This window comes from Oryctolagus cuniculus, chromosome 5, assembly GCF_051225735.1.
Source record: "Oryctolagus cuniculus isolate XC-2025 breed Fujian yellow rabbit chromosome 5, ASM5122573v1, whole genome shotgun sequence".
Lineage (NCBI taxonomy): Eukaryota > Metazoa > Chordata > Mammalia > Lagomorpha > Leporidae > Oryctolagus > Oryctolagus cuniculus.
In genome coordinates, this window is record NC_142871.1 from 147,370,163 (window position 1) to 147,387,719 (window position 17,557).

The window sequence follows — 17,557 nt, forward strand, 5'->3', positions numbered from 1 at the left end:
TGCCTTGGCACCCCTTGTAATGCATTAGAGACTACAATTTTCAAAACCCAGACCCGTTTAATTTAAGCTGCATTCCCATGACTGGCACCTCCTCTGCCCTTAGTTGCTCAGTAACCCATCATGGTCCACAGCCCAGAGCAGGAACCATGGAATTTGGGACCAAGGAGCATTAAAGCACCAGGAAACTGAAGGAAGAAGTTCTGGAAACTGCACCCCCTATCAAAGTTTGTGTGCAGCCAGAAGGTACATGCTTCCAGGGGACAAGCACCTTAACTCACAGGGTATCCCTGTCAGAACTCCATTTTTCCTTGAGGAATGATCTTGAGGCTTCAGGAAAGCAGGAAAACTCTTTTAGAACAACATTTAAAGGGTCAAGAAGGACCAAGTAGGAAAGAATCAGCCTGAGATAGGTTGTGGAAAAGCTCCGGATTAAAAGCAGGAAATGGGTTGCTTCTCAAGGCATGACCTTTTTTTTTTCAATATTAGTAACACACATAACCACAAAATTTACCATCATAACCACTTTTAAGGGTATAATTCAGTGACATTAAGTAGACTCACACTGATGTGCAACCAACAGAAACGACCATCTACAAAACATCTCTCATCTTGCAAAACTGAAACTCCACAGCTTTGAAAAATGACTCCCATTCCCCTTTTCCCCACGGTCCTGACAACCGCCCTTCTGTTTTTTTCTCCATGTGAACTTGACTACTCTAGGAACCTCATTCAAGTGGAATCATACAGTCATTGTCCTCTTGTGACTGGGTTATTTAAATTACCATAATACCCTCAAAGTTTATCCATAAAGTAGCTTATTGTCAGAATTTCCTACATTCTAACTTTATTTTTGTTTTGAGAGGCAGAGAGAGAGAGAAAGGTGGAGATAGAGACAGTGAGAGGCAGAGAAAATGACACATGGAGAATTCCTCTCTGTTAAATGCCTAAAATAGCTGGGCTGTATCTGCTGAAAGTTGGGATCCAGGAACTCAATCTAGATCTCCCACATGTATGGCAGTGACAAAACTAATTGGGCCATCACTGGCTGTTTCCCAGGGTATGTATTAGCAGAAACATAGAATTGGGAGCCCAAGCACCATTCAAATCCTGGTACTCTGATGTGGGATACAGACATTTTAATACAAACTTCTTGTTTATTTTTAATAGTTGGCCAAACACCTGGCTCTCTTCTTACTTTTAAATGCTAAAATAGGGAGGTTCCAAGATGGCATAGCAGAGAGGGAGCTTACTGTTCTATCCCAAGAGAAGATAGTTTTTAAAAAGTGGAGCTGTGCCAATCCAAAGCCAGGAGCCAAGAGCTTCTTCCGGGTCTCCCATGTGGGTGCAGGCGCCCAAAGACTTGGGCCATTCTCCACTGCCTTCCCAGGCCATAGCAGAGAGCTGGATAGGAAGTGGAACAACCGGGTCTCAAACCAGTGCCCATATGGGATGCTGGCACTTCAGGCCAGGGTGTTAACCCGCTGCACTGTGGTGCAGGGGAGTTAGGGAGAAAACAGCAGAAGAAACTCTATCAAACTTAGAGGGATACAGTGGACCTATGTGGAGGGTGGGAGCGCCCATGCTTGGGACTCCAGTAGCTGGGATGAGTTAGGGAGAAAACAGCAGAAGAAACTCTATCAAACTTAGAGGGATACAGTGGACCTGTGTGGAGGGTATGAGCGCCCATGCTCGGGACTCCAGTAGCTGAGAGCCTACACAGCAGCACTGGAAAGCAAGGTGAGACCAGACTGCCAGCAGCCCAATCCACTGGCAAAAAAGCTGCAGGAAGACCCTAGAGAGAACACAGCCTGGAGCCCCATTAGGGAAAGTGCACCGGCCAAACTAGAGGAGAAAAAAAAAAAAAAAAAGATGGGATGAACACACTTCTCTCTCCCTGATCACTTTACAATGGTGTCCTGTAACAAGCTGATAGAGCAGTTGCCATTTTGGACATACATAACAGCTGTGCCAGCTCGTGTCTGCCCAGCAACCAAATGAGTGGAGAATCCTGACTCCAGTGGGGAGAGCTAACTGGGGGCTGGGAACTTATGACTGTGTAAAGCTTCTGTGAGAAAAAAAAAAAAACTGAAGGTGTGTGAGAGGACTTACAGTGTGGCTGAGGCTTTGAACAGTCTCAGTGAGAGACTCCACAAGCTTGGGGTTTCCTAGTTACCTAGTGAGAGACATTGCTGGGGAATCTGAATTTACACTGAGGACTGCACAGATCCTTTGTGTGGTCCTTGGAACAGAGCAAACTAGTATTATACCCACTGGGGCTAATGCTCAGGCACTGGTCTCCATTGAGGAGAGAAGCTCAGCTGAGGAGAATAAAACTCTTTTCTGATTAAAAAAGAGAAGAATTACCACACCAAACCTGGGTGTAACTTTAGGCACACCCTTAACCCTGGAGAACTGAACAGAGATCTCTGGCCACAACCAATACAAGCCTCTAGAGAGTCACTGAAAGCAGACATTCCACTTATCTACAGAATCATAGTGTAAAGATAAAAGCTGCCACAGCCAAAAAAAAACAATGAAACCAATGAGTATCTCCACAAATGCTGAATAACAAATGCACCAATTCAAGAATTAAGGAAGACAACATGACACCCTCAAAAGAACATGACACTACAATACTAGAGTGTGAAGACAATGAGATAGAAGAAATGCAAGAAATAGAATTTAAAAAATTGATCATAAGATTACATAGAAGTAATCAAAGCAAATGCACGAACTACTGAAGTCTGGATAGGACATGAAAGAAAAATTTTCCCATGAAATTGAGATCTTAAAGAGAAATCAAAATGAAATGAAGAATTCAATAGAGGGGCCAGCACTGTGGTGCAGCGGGTTAACGCCCTGGCCTGAAGTGCCAGCATCCCATATGGGCACTGGTTTGAGACCCAGTTGCTCCACTTCCTATCCAGCTCTCTGCTATGGCCTGGAAAGGCAGTGGAGAATGGCCCAAGTCTTTGGGCACCTGCACCCACGTGGGAGACCCAGAAGAAGCTCTTAGCTCCTGGCTTCGGATTGGCACAGCTCCAGCCATTGCAGCCATTTGGGGAGTGAACCAGTGGATCAAAGACCTCTCTCTCTCTCTCTCTCTCTCTGCATATCCTCTTTCTGTGTAACTCTGACTTTCAAATAAACAAATCTTTTTTTAAAAAATTCAATAGAACAAATAAAAACTCAGTACAGAATTATTCATAGGTGTTTAAATCCAATTGAAAATTGATCCCAGTAAAAAATAAGAGTGAGAATAAGAGAGGGAGGAGAGGTACAGTTCAGCACATGTTCCCACAGACTTACCCCTAAGGGTAAAGCTAAAAACTTGCCATGGGACTCCAAATCCCATTAAGCTTGGTGTTACTTATGCCATCTTGCTAGTTAAAGTAATCATCTTGCTAGTTAAAGTAATCATTTTAAGTGAGTAACTTTCATATAGATAGGAATATGTGTCAAAGGGATCACATAAATAAGACCAAGTTTCTGCTAACAACAATAAACAGAATTAAAAAGGAGAGAATGATCCAACATGGGAAGCAGGCCACACAGCAGACTCGTAGAATGACAAACACCCTAAATAGCACTCTTACCTCAAAATCAGCCCTTAAAGCATTCAGATCTGGCTAAAAAGCCCATGAGAGCATTTCAGGCATGGAAATCCAAGACACTGTGGCAAAAAATGACCTGCATGGAGAATCTCTGTGAGATCCCACTGGAAAGAAGGGGCCATCAAAGAAGGAGGTACTTTTCTCTGAAGGGAGGAGAGAGCTTTCACATTGCTTATGGCCTTATCTAAAGACTGATAGAGTTTGTGGACTCAAAAGGCTAGCCTTGGCAGCTCATGGCAAGAGCCTTGGGTGATCACTGATGTCATAAATATGAGTGTCCATTGTGAAATCAACAACAGGAGTCACTGTGCACTTGCTCCCCATGTTGGACCTCTGTCCTTAATGAGTTGTACTATGAGAATTAACTGTAAAACTTGTCTTCAAATAGTACTTTATATGTTGTATGTCTGTGTGGGTGCAAATTGTGGAAATCTTTACTTAGTATACAGTTGGTTTTCTGTATATAAAGATAATTAAAAATGAATTTTAATTAAGAATAGGATGGGAGAAGGTGTAGGAAGTAGGATGGGAGTGGGGTTGGGAGGTCAGGTATGGGGGGAAGAACCACTATGTTCTTAAAGCTGTACCTATGAAATTTGTATTTATTAAATAAAACTTTCTTTAAAATAGAGGAAAAAATAAATGCTAAATAATATTCCATTGTATGTACATAGACTATTCATTAATCTATTCATCTGTTTATGAACATTTGGATTGCTTCTACTTTTTGGCTATTGCAAATAAGGCTATTTGACAAAAATCTCTTCAAGTGCCCACTTTTGATTCTTTTGCATATACACCCAAGAATAGAATTGCTGAATCATATGGTAATTTTATTTCTATTTTTTGAAGAATAGCCACACTATTTTTTATTAAAATGGTGCCATTTTACACTCCCACCAGCAGTGTACAAAGATTTCAATGTTTCTACATCCTCATCAATATTTGTTATTATCTACTTTTTTGCTGGTTTTTGTTATTGATGTTATAGTAACCATCCTAATGGGTATGAAGTGGAAGAATGGATAGATTATCTTTTAAACTATTTTATTATTTATTTGAAAGGGAGAGACAGAGAGAGAGAGCATGAGCTTTTATCTGCTGGTTTGCTCCCTATATGTCCACAACAGCCAGGAAAGGGCCAGGTTAAAGTCAAGTGTAAAACTCAACCCAGGTCTTCCACAAGGATTCAACTACCAGGCATTCCAATATGGAATGAAGTCATCCCAAGAGGTGTCTTAGCTACTGCACCAAATGCTTGCTCTGATTCTTTTTTTAATTAATTTATTTTAAAAGCAGAAAGAGACAGACATGTAGAGAGTTTCCTTTTGCTCGTTCTTTCCCCAAATGATGACAATGACTACAGCTGGAATTAAATCCAGGTCTCCCAAATAGGTGGTGGGAATTCAATTAGTATGAGCTATCACTGCTTCCCAGGATCAGCACTGGCAGGAAGCTGCAGTCAGGATGAACTGAAGCCAGAATGATGAATTGAATCCAGGTACTCTGGTGTGGGACACAGGCATCTTTACCAGCATCTTTACCACCAGGCTAAATTCATTACTGATTTCTTAACATGAATATAATAGGCATTATAGGGAGGATGAAGAATATACATCAAGGGGCCGGCACTGTGGCACAGTGGATTAAAGCCCTGGCCTGAAGTGGCAGCATCCAATATGGGCGGCAGTTCTAGTCCCAGCTGCCCCTCTTCTGATCCAACTCTCTGCTATGGCATGGGAAAACAGTAGAAGATAGCCCAAGTCCTTGGGCCCCTGCACCCATGTGGGAGGCCGGGAAGAAGCTCCTGGCTCCTGGCTTCAGATCGGCACAGCTCTGGCCACAACGGCCATCTGGGGAGTGAACCAGCAGATGGAAGACCTCTCTCCCTGTCTCTACCTCTCTCTGTAACTCTTTCAAATAAATAAAATAAATCTTTAGAAAGAAAACAAAACAAAACAAAAATACATCAAGACATAAAAGCACAGAGCACAAGGGATGTAAAGTGAATAATTTAGCTGGGGACAGAGAACAGTCTTTGTAGGAAACACTGGAAAGACCAAAGAGCCTTAGATTCTGGCTAAGGAGTTCCAAGTCTATCCAATTTCCAATGAGAACTGCTGAGTGTTCAAGGGAAAATGGCAAGACGAGGGCCATGCTTTGGAAAAGCTGGAGGAGAACACCACTTCCAAATTTTCTGCAATGGTTCAAGAGGGGTCAGTGTTGGGGCAGTGGTATAAAAGAAGTGAAGAAGGGAAAGGCAAGGAGGGGGAGATTGAAACAACACTGCAGAGAGCACCTGAGCTTACTAACCTGCTAACTCAGAAAGAAAGGAGAGCAAGGGTAGGGGTGGAAGCACTACTATTCCAGCACACGCACATTTTTTTTCCCTTGACTTCACTCTTCCTAAACTCTAGAAAGAATAAATCTACCTTATTTCTTATTTATATTTATTCATTCTAGTTAAATTTCTACTCCCCTACTTATTCAAAATTGTGAGCATCTTAAAACCTTTAGGATTGCAAGTAACTGGTGGCTTGTTAAAGTGCCAGGGTAAGGTGGCGGGATGCCAAAACAGCAGGCACAAGGGTCCTGATTAAATGTGGAGCTGCCTCATCAGTCTCTCACTGCAGAAGCCCTGTACTGACTCCATGTGAGAAAATGGGCCTTGTTTGCTCCAGACACTATTGTTGGCGGGACCTTGTTACATGTGACCAAATCTAATCCTAACTCTTGCAGCCTAATAATTCCTTATAAGTACAAAAATTGAAGCTTTTTTCATGTGTCCTACAAAATAGAAACTTCTTTTATCTTGTGGAATAGACAACTTGGGGAACCACCCAGGGCCATTTCTAAGTTCTAAGGTGAAACTTCAACAAATTGACTGTCTTCTTCAGCCAGTTGGCAAAAGTTTCACATTTAGAAGATTTAAATGAAGCAGATCATGTCTGTAAATGATGTTTCCTTAGGATTTGGAGGCCACCTTTCTAAGTAATTTTGTTTAGCTCTCTGGAATCTTCGTGTTGACTGTGAAATAAGATGGCACTTCTGCATCATTTTCCCAAACTTTAAGTTTCCTTCAGGAAACTTTGACCATTAATGTGTTTTGCTAAAGCTAGATAGGGTAACTCAGGACTGCTTTAATAAATGATCAATAAATTGTCATTCTAGTCCCCTTCCAGGAAGAATACCAGTTGCCTGAAATAGATGTGCATATAATTGCCTAAAATGACTTGAAATGTAAACATGACCACAGAAGCATGGATCTTACCAATTATTACAAGAAGTGTGAATTGGGTAAGAAAGGAGATTCTGGCCAGCACCGCAGCTCACTAGACTAATCCTCCACCTGCAGCGCCGGTACCCAGGGTTCTAGTCCCAGTCAGGGAGCCGGATTCTGTCCCGGTTGCTCCTCTTCCAGTCCAGCTCTCTGTTGTGGCCCAGAATGGCCCAAGTGCTTGGGCCCTGCACCCACATGGGAGATCAGGAGGAAGCACCTGGCTCCTGGCTTTGGATTGGCACAGTGCACCGCCAGTATCGGCCAACTGGGGAGTGAACCAACGGAAGGAAGACCTTTCTCTCTGTCTCTGTCTCTCTCTCACTGTCTAACTCTGCCTGTCAAAAAAAAAAAAGGGATATTCTGTGGTAGGAATCACCTGCATTCATTTCCAAGCAGTCAAAGAAGGGGTGCATGACTGTTCAAAAGCTTGCAAAGCAAACAAACAGTAAAGTGAAGAGCACAACCAATTTTTAAGACTGCTAATGTAGCAACCAAAAAAAAAAAAAAACTTTCCACCATTTGAATTTATAATGTTCAATGGTCTAAGGATTGTTCCAACATGCTAGACCTTCCCCTCATTTGAAGTAAAGCTGTAGATGGCTTCTTGATAGAAAAAGAGACAATAGACCAAAACTTTTCACCAAAATAGCCTGGTTGGCAATATTGATGCTGATGCCCTTTCCCCTCCCTTGTTTAGCCTCCTGCTGGATGAATCCAGTAGCTTCTGGATGAAATACCCATGCTGAAGTCTTCAGATCCATTTAATGAGGCATCATGACTAAATTTGGCAAGGTTTTCTTCCCGGCTTCTTTTCCACCTCAAACTGTTTTGATTCATCTGTGAGAAATTTACTTTTGCCAATTGAAAAACCCTATTGTGGCTGCCAGTCACTAATCTCCCCTCTGACACATCCATTCAACCAGACTAAATCCAATATTGACATTTGTATCTTAGGAGGAAAGAGGTTAAGCGCTGGGAGGAAAAGCAACTCCGGAGCTCTGCCAAACACGGCACAGCATCGAAATGAGCTACGACGAGCTGGATTCGAGGGGGACCCCTGAGAACTCAGGGGGGCTTTGATCACATCCAGAGCCGTCATTCTCCAGCTAGGCAGCCAAGTGGAAGTCGTTTGATGCTATCTGTGGGTAGCCATAGCAGCCTAATTAAAATTCTCCCCAGTGCTCAGAAATCTTTCTCTACCACCATCATTGCGAAGAGCTTCTGGAATGCTTCTATGGGAATTTGTTTCCCTTGACATAAAGAAAATTCCCCCACTGCAGTCCCTCCAGTGTTCTGCCCCCATCTAGAACTTGCACAATCTGTCTTAGACTCCCACCTAAAACTAACAGGGAGGCAATGAGGGCTCTTCCTACCAAAGCTTTGCTAGTCAGGACTGTCCCACCACACTCCAATCCATGCCCAGGCTATGCAACTCTGTGTCTTCAGTGTACAATCAATATGGTGACAGCTTGCCTATCTACCATGAGAACATGCAAAACAATTCATGAAAAACATGTATTATGAAACAAATATGCATGAAAATCAAAAATTTTGCACCAAAATAAACTTACCATTTAATTCTATTTTCCATGAAGTTTTTGAAATACCCTCATATAGGCATTGTTAAAACAACAAACACATTTATTTTAGAAAGAAATTAAAAGTGTAGAGTAGGCATTTGGGGCAATGGCTAAGATCCCAGTTGGGATACCCACATCCCATGTTAGAGTTCCTGGGTTAAAGTCTTTTTTTTTTTTTTTTTTTTTTTGACAGGCAGAGTGGACAGTGAGAGACAAAGAGAAAGGTCTTCCTTTTTCTGTTGGTTCACCCCCCAATGGCTGCTGTGGCTGGCGCATCACGCTGATCCAAAGCCAGGAGCCAGGTGCTTCTCCTGGTCCCCCATGTGGGTGCAGGGCCCAAGGACCTGGGCCATCCTCCACTGCACTGCCGGGCCACAGCAGAGAGCTGGACAGGAAGAGGAGCAACCGGGATAGAATCTGGCGCCCCAACTGGGACTAGAACCTGGTGTGCAGGTGCCGCAGGTGGAGGATTAGCCTATTGAGCCACGGCGCCAGCCATGGGTTGAAGTCTTGAGTCCACTTCCAATTATAGCTTCCTACTTCTGTGCATTCTGGTAGAGAGCAGGAAATGACTCCTATACTTAGGTCACCATCACCCACTTGAAGGACCAAAATTGAGTTCTAGGCTCCTGAATTTGGCCTGGCCCAGCCCTAGCTGTTGCAGGTATTTGGGGAGTGAACCAGCAGATGGAAGATATCTTAGTCTCTCTCTCTCTGTATTTCACATAAATAAAAACAATTTTTAAAGATTTTTTTATTTATTTGAAAGACAGAGTTACAGAGAGAGGTAGAGACAGAGAAAGAGGTCTTCCATCCGCTGGTTCACTCCCCAGAAAGCCACAACGACTGGAGCTGTGCCAATCCGAAGCCAGGAGCCAGGAGCTTCTTCCGGGTCTCCTACACAGGTGCAGGGGCCAAAGGACTTGGGCCATCTTCTACTGCTTACCCAGGCCATAGCAGAGAGCTGGATCAGAAGTGGAGCAGCTGGGACTACAACCCTCACCCATATTGGATGCCGGCGCTTCAGACCAGGGAGTTAACCCACTGTGCCACAGCGCTGGCCCCAATAAAAGCAAATTTTAAAAGAAGAAAGTGTAGACTATATTTCAATATATGAACATAAATGTTTGCAGTAGAAATCAAATGTAAAGGTGTCTATTTGAAATGAGTGAAGTGGGTGAGCAAATATCAAGGTGAGAAAAAGTCAAAATACAACTTGATAACAAGATGAATGGCCTGATGTTATTTGCATCCAACTCTTCCATATCAGCTTCCACAATCTATCCACTTCATCACTGAAGCACTATACTGCTTTCTTTATGATCTGTACCAGATTAAACGGAAAGGAAATTATTATCCAGGGAGGGTGCAATCTTTATAGCTTTTGAGTGTTGGCTGAATCTTGGTAGTTTTTTTCCTTAATGAAAAAATGGCTACAGAGTTGGCTGTGGTCATTTGGATGTTGAGCTCAAGCTGGAGGGTGAAGATGGGCTCCCTTCCGGGTCTGGCAGCTGATGCTGGTGGCCAGCTGGGTATCTCAGTCCTCCACATCATCCCTCACTGGATCCAGCTCCTCCCTAACGTAATCTAGTTCCAGCAGGGCAACAGTGAGAGCTTGGGCTGCAGAATTAGCACAACTCCCCCTGGAACACATTTTTGTGGATCAAAAGAAGTCACAAGGCCAGATCAAAGTCAAAGGAGTAAAAAAACAGCCCTGACCTCTCAATGGCAGGAGCTGCACTGTCCCACTGTAACAGTGCGTGGACAGAGGGGATATCATTCATTGGTGGCTGCTATCATATCTATCGACCACAGGTGGCAGGAGGAATCAGGGGACACCTGCCCTGCAAGCCCAGTTGCAGTTCTGGATAGACCAGCTTCCAAATATCACAGGCTGCTCCAGAAGTATCTTCTATATCACAGACTCTAGTGTTTCAGAATAGCCAGAACAGCGGCCATGAACGTACCTGGATTTCCCTGGGCTCTGTGATTTTGAAGACAAATATCTTGAGCTTTGTCTCAAATTGGAGATCAGACTCTTGCTGGAGGGGGCCTTGCCAAAGAGACTCCTGAGAAAAAGCAATCCCCATGAATGAAGTGAAGCACAGACACTTGGGTTCAGGAAGGGATAGGCACAGCTACTGTGCAAGCCTGCACGTGGCTGTGTGGCATGTGTATTGGGAGAAGCTCTGGCTGATGGCGTGAACTGGAGCCAACATCCTCAAGGTTGCTTGCTCACTATACCAGGTGCCCTTCAGCTCTGCACCTTTAATCTTTCTGTCCAGAAAAGATGCTTGTTACAGTTCACTCAGTAATGTTCACAGCCTTGCGTCTGATACAGTCTGTGAGGAGGAACACAACTTTATGCTGGTTCTGTTTTAATTTCCCATTGTAGACCACTATTTAATTTCCCATTGCAGACCACTATTTAGTCCTCCTGCAAGTGACCTGGCAAATGAATCACACCCCAGAGAAAGAAGGGTTCATTCAAGAAATGACCCACAAAATCCCCCACTGCCCCCCCCCACAGTAAATAGGCTGGCATTGTGCATAGGGTGCTTTGGGAGGAAACACCTGCCTTAGCTGTCTCAATCTATACCTGTATCAAGTTCAAGATACACTTCATTATAGGAGCAGCATTGATCCTTGCTATGGCATAAATGCTGTATTTCAACACTTTCCTGTGGGTTACCTCTGTATCACTTCATTTATTGCCTCCCTCTGACAAAATCCCTATCTTTCATAATATACTGCAGGTATAAAAACCTACTAAGAACAGCAAGATATACTAATGTCTCATTTCTCATTTCTGGTGTGGCATTTTCACTCTTAGTGTTCTAGAGAGCCCACAACTACAGGCATAGACAAATTAGATTGCCTTTATTGTCATATAAATAAGAATGGCCTTATTGCTCATAAAGAAATACAATGATGTTACCATGTATTCAATATCAACTATGTTTGCCTTCATTATGAGTCCTACAAACAGTACCTTATTTAGTCTTCTCAAGAAAATAAGGTAGGCATTGCCTCCATTATCCCAGAGAGGAAACAGACCCACAGGCATTATGCATCTTTCCCTCATCACATACTCCAACTCCTAGCCCAGTGGTTGAAGTCACAGCCTGAACACCAGCATCCCATATCAAGCACTGGTTCAAGTCCCAGCTGCTCCACTTCCCAATCCAGCTCCCTGCAATGCTCCTGGGAAGGCAGGAGAAGGTTACCCAAATACTTGGACTCCTGTTACCCATGTAGGAGACAGATGGAGTTCCTGGCTCCTGGTTTCAACCTGGCCCAGTATCAGACCTGGCAACTAGGGACATTTGGGAAGTGAACCAGCAGATGATGGGCCTCTCCTTTCTCTCTCTCTCCTCACCCTCTCTGTCATGCTGCATTTCAAATAAAGAAACAAACCTTTTAAAAAAAATACTGCAACATAGAAGCCAAGAGATGACCTGCTTCAGAGAGTAGGATAGGATTCTTATATTTCCCAGGCATTTTCCATTGTGTGCCTCCAACCATTGTTTTCTCTCACGCTGCAATGCTGTGTCTGGTTTTCATGCATCTCAGATAACAGTTTCACCAACCCATCTGGCCTTAGTTTCTTCCAGCCTTCATTAACTCTAATTTCATTATCACCTGTTCTGGTGTGACCCTGAGCTCCCTGCACACTTCTCCCCTTCCTCATGGGAAATGAATTTCTGTCTCGGCATCAGCTCTCTCCAACTGTGTGAGCCCTGAGGCAAGGCACTCATTTGTGTGTGAACACTGTCCACCTCTCCCTGCAGCCCCAGCTAATCCTAAGGCTCTGGCTCCTTGGTCATCTCTGGTTTCAGATGAGACCAAAGGGAATTTCTTAGCCAGTGTGTGGTGTGAGTGTGTGTGTGCATGCACTGCACATACAATTAATAACGCTCAGATAATTTTTATTTATGACTTGCATTTGCGTACTCTATTTGGGTCTCCTTTCACCCTTTTGTTTTGTGAATTCTCACACCAGTATTGAATACAGCTCATGTATCCTTTGGGAGAAATAATAAATAATTTTCTGGTTTGGTAACAAATTAGGTGGCATTTATTTCATTTGCTGAGAAAGGCCAAATTTCCCCTAGCAGTAAGTAAATGGGAGACTGTTCCAGCAGTGCCAATAGGGCATCCATCAAAAGGCTCAGAAGTCCCACCAACTAGAAAAAATATATGAAAGACATCACAAGAAAAAAGGCCTGTCACTCTTTTCTCCTCCTTCCCCATCTAAGCCCTGAGTTCCCACCAGCCCTCCTCTCTACTTCTCTGCAGCAGGAATGTCTTCTGATTAGAGCCTGGATAGAAGTGCAGGGCAATATTGTTTTGTTGCCAATGAGCTTCCGCTAAATCTCTCTACTCCCAATCTTCCCTTATACCTCAGGCAAGAAAAAAAGGTAATGGAATTTGAACATGTGACATCAGGTAAAACATACATGCACACACACATACACATGCACGTATCTGTGTACACACATAGACATCTATTCCTGTAACTTTCATTCTCTGATGAATGCAAGGCAGTACTTTTGCAATCTAACAGCCTTTTATTAAACTCAAATTTCTAACTACTACTTTACATGTATAATATGTTAAGTCTATCTATTATAATACAAAGGATCTCCATTGTAAATTACTTTTTGTTTTTGTATTTGATTTCTTCGCAAGAAGTAAATGTTGTCTTCCTGAGCAGAGTCTAGTTCTCTTTTACAGGTATGTATAGGCAAAAGAGGCATTGTAAAGGCAAACCAACAAGAAGGGATACATATCATTACTGACTTCAAAAAATAAAGAACCAGAGATACGCTACTCTAACCAAGATAAAAGGAAAACTGAGTTCAACATATCAAAAGAGAGAAGTCATAGCTATTTGACAAAGAAAATGGCTAAGACAAAGTTGAATCTTCCCAAGAAAAGTTATGTTTGATTAAATAAGGGACCGTTTTCCCCTGAGACCTAGAATGGATATTTTGAGGGACATGTGGCTGTTATTGATATGGAATTCAGTCTTGGTGCATTATTTTTAAAGGACTCACAGTTGTAGCTGTATGCCAGTATGTGTACAGCCTTCAGATAAGCAATTGACCATGAAATAATAGTACACAGCTTTTAATATATACCCTCTGGTTATGGGTGTGCATACTAAACATACAGTATCTTAAAATATATGTGTATACATATAAACACACAAACCCTGAAAGTTAAAGCTCTCTACATCTAATGGACTGGCAGCTGCTTGAAATTTCCCCTCCACTCTCCCTAAGGTCTCAGGTGTGGGATTCATGAGCCAATGTCTCAGCTAGAACAGGTGTCTATCGCTGGGTAAATAGCAATTAGGCCCAAATTTCAGACTTTTTTTTTTTCAAATCCCTTTCGGAGGAAAAGCCCAGGAATAAATAGTTGCTGTAACGGCCAGGGGTATTGTGTAGCATTATAGCCTCCAGCTGGTCTATTACATACTATAGACAGGCAAAGAATACGGGCACCTGACAGATGTGTTCTGTGGGCTTCATTAGGAAAGAAACAAAGAAACTCCTCAATTAATAGCAGCAGAGCCAAATGGGGGTGGGGGGGAGCTCGAGGGGAGAGGAATCATAGCCTGTTATTTAAACAGAGTCAGGGAGCCTTTCACTGGTGGCTTAATATGATTCATTAATAAAAACAGCTTTTTGAATGCCCAGTTTAAGTCAAAAGAAATCACTAGCATTTTTTTTTCCCCAGCAAAGGAAGGGCAAAATGACAAATTGCTGCTGTTAAATTCATTTCATGTGGGGATGGCCTTTCTCAAAGATCCCTTAAACGGCAAGGCTGGATGTTTGTCACATTAAGTGGCAGAGCAGTTCTCAAAAATCGACTGTGGCATGTCAGGGTCTCAGATGAATGGCCAGCAGAGGCCACCCAATAATTTTATATATCCAGACCAGGAAGCATTGAGTGTTGTTTAAATGAATGGGGGTTTTTAGAGTAATGAAATGCAGCTCTTATCCTGAAGAAAGGAAAATCTGTCCATGGTGTCACTTTTAATTTTTTTTCTTGGGGTGGTTGGAAATACTAGGGAAGCCCTGTTTGTGCGTACGTATCATTTCTTGCTAGCAGCAGAAATCTGGTGATTTCTCCTTTTGTGTTTCCTTCACTGAAGATACACAGTGAACCTACACACAGCATAATATACAATTGTGGAAGGGTGAGCTATATATTGGATTAGCAATAAGTGAGTTCCAAATGAAAATGGCTCTTTTTCTGTGCAAGCCAAAATCTGCGGTAACAACTTAGCTCCTATAATAATAATTCTCCAGCTTTGACTCTAATGTAATATTTTAAAGAATACTGTTTGCTACCAGAAGCTAAAGTAGGCAGTTGGACCATTGTTACATTTATTGGGAGAGGACCGAATTCCTGATAACCCCTATCCCTCCATCACCACCACTCAATTTACATAGCACAGAATAAAGAGGATTCAGAAGTGACAACCTAGAGGGTGCAGGGAAAAAATCCTGGTCAGTATTTGGGAAATTCAGGCTTAAATTACTGTGAGTGTATTAACCTGGGGAGTTTCTCATAGGCAAAGGATTCACGGAGGGCAAGATCATAAAATGACCACAGCACAGTTTAGTTGAGAAAAACCACAGGAGTCCTGGAGTAACCTAGGCCAGCCAGGATGGGCTCCAAAATCAGAAATGAACGCTCATCTGTCTAATTGGGGTGTTGTCCCGCCAAAGAAACAGAAATCAAAACATAATTGGAGATGGCCAAATATGATGGGCCAGGGTCTTTGTGATGGAAATGTAATTGTAAATCTTTATGGCCAACTCAGGCTGTGACGTCTTGATGCTCTTCAGTTTTTAAAATATATTCTTGGCTATTTGTATTTTTGCCCTCAAATAACAGCCACAGAACAAGAAGGACTGATATCTACTCCCAAATGAACAGGAATGAAAAGGAAAACCAGCAAGCTTTCCTGGAAGCACAGACATTTTTCACCCAAAAGTCTTTTCCCACACTGCTAATATTTCACACTTTAGATTAAGGAATTGAAAACATAAAGGAAAACAGTTAAGATGTGAAACTATTATGTTCAAACTTTAGGTCACTGTGGATCTTAATCTTTAGAAAGTAGCATTAGTTCCAGAGTAGGTTACCATTGGTTCAAACTTAGAGCTGCTTCCCAGAGACCTACTGAAAGAAAACACAACAATTTTTAGTTAGTGGAACTTTGTGGAATGTAATCATTCTAATCTAAAATCACTTTTGATGAGGGTGAAGAAGATGTAAAAAAAAAAAAAAAAAAAAAAAAAAAAAAAAAAAAAAAACACCTCTCACCAAAAATATGAGGCCATGAAAATAATCACTTAGTGCAAACATTTGACAGAGTATAATCCTAGCCTGCGGGTTTGAGTTAAAAAAAAAAGTGATATGTTTCTGTTCATTTGATCAAACACAACTTCAATTTTTGCTTATTTTCTCTTTCTCAACTCAGTGTTAAATGTCATTGTTTTCACTGGGCATTTTCAAACTGCTCAGATGCAAACTCGGTTTCAAACATGCTGAGACAACTTGAACACAGTTCTTGACTCCTCTTACTCCCTTGCACCCATATTCATCCTAGTCAGATGTTCTTGCCTCCTAAATGAGTCTCAGGTTCACTCTCTGCTCTCTGGCCATCCCATCATCATTCAGTGCCTCATCATTTTAACTATTGAAGAATTCTCTCAGCCACTTTGCCCCCTAACTTTAAGAGTCAGTCCAGTCTACACTCACCTGTCAGAGGAAACTTTCTCAAATGAGATCCAGATCCTTCACTCTGGGGTTAGAAGCATCCCTTGGTTCCCATCATTTAACAAAAAATTCCAGTGTCTAGCACGGTATGCAACAATCGGGCAGGCCTTTTCCTGCCATCCTCACTCATTAGTCCCAGTAGCTATTCTGTAGATTTCAAAGGACATCCCATGGGCATGATCATATATACGAAGTAAGTGGTAGGTTTTTCATCAATGCTCTCTCTTTACAAGGTTGAAAAAGTTCCCAACAAATTCACCTTACTAAGAGAGTTTTTACCATAACTGAGTGCTTCACAGAAAGTATCCTAAGAACTTGATGCTTATCACAAGTGTCTGGCCATGTATACATTTTAGATGAACAAATGCAGAGGTTACAGAATTGGCTACACATTCATTTCCATGGTGTTTTATACTGTTTATCTGGCCATGTAAAGAATACTCACATTTCTGTAGATTTCTCTCTATTCAGAAAGCATCCATCTCTCTTGCTGATCACAGGTTCCTAGTGCCAGATTCAGTTGGATCTGTCCCAGGTAGGTTCAGACAAAAGCACAGAGGAATACTGTTTCAGAGTAGCTGAGTCCTGGGAGCACCTCTGCTTATTGCACCGCATCGTTGTCTCCAGTAGCTCCTCATGTAACTGTCCCACACATCTGGAAAACTTCTAACTGTAATATTCCATTTGTGGCCAGCAACTCATTCTACTCTCTCCAAACCTGAAACCACAGCATAAAATTTTGTTAGCATTTGATTAAAAAAAAGATAAAAATCATCATCTTCATCCTGTTTGAGAATGGCATTTGTAATCTTTTCATCAAAACTGTACCTTTCAATTCCTATCATGGGTCATCCAAAAAGGAAATAACAGATCCTCTTTTGGAACAGAATAGAAATCCTTTGAGTGGCAAAAATTTTCAAAAGAAAAATAAATAAAAAGCCCAGAACCCACCTTAAAGAGCAACATCAAAAGAAAAGAAACTACATGAAAAAGGACTAAATACAACTTTGAAAATGTAGAACAATTTCCATGTTATAAAAAAGTAAAAGTAGAAAAATACTCACAGCAAAGTGAGAAAGTGTTTATATTTTCTATAGAGGATGTACATTTTATTTCAGTTTTACCTATCACATGCTTTATTTTTAATTATTTTTAAGATTTAACCATTTAATATTTTGCTTTATTCACTTAATAGGTAAATATTATATATATACACACATACAATTTTTTCTTGAAAACAGGGATATTAATATCACATAACATCATTGTCATTCATGACAATG

General features: G+C 41.9%; 1 protein-coding gene across 2 annotated transcripts in view; it reads right to left on the reverse strand.

Moving 5' to 3' along the window:
• The window catches only part of MBOAT1 (membrane bound glycerophospholipid O-acyltransferase 1), a 336,357-nt gene that overhangs the window by 14,345 nt on the left and 304,455 nt on the right, over nt 1-17,557 (reverse strand). For both annotated transcript variants that reach the window (XR_016234204.1, XR_016234205.1), the window contains 2 exons: nt 16,720-16,992; nt 10,442-10,543 (listed from right to left, as the gene is read on the reverse strand). The gene's annotated coding sequence lies outside the window, so the exon portion shown is untranslated. The remainder of the gene's footprint in view (nt 1-10,441; nt 10,544-16,719; nt 16,993-17,557) is intronic.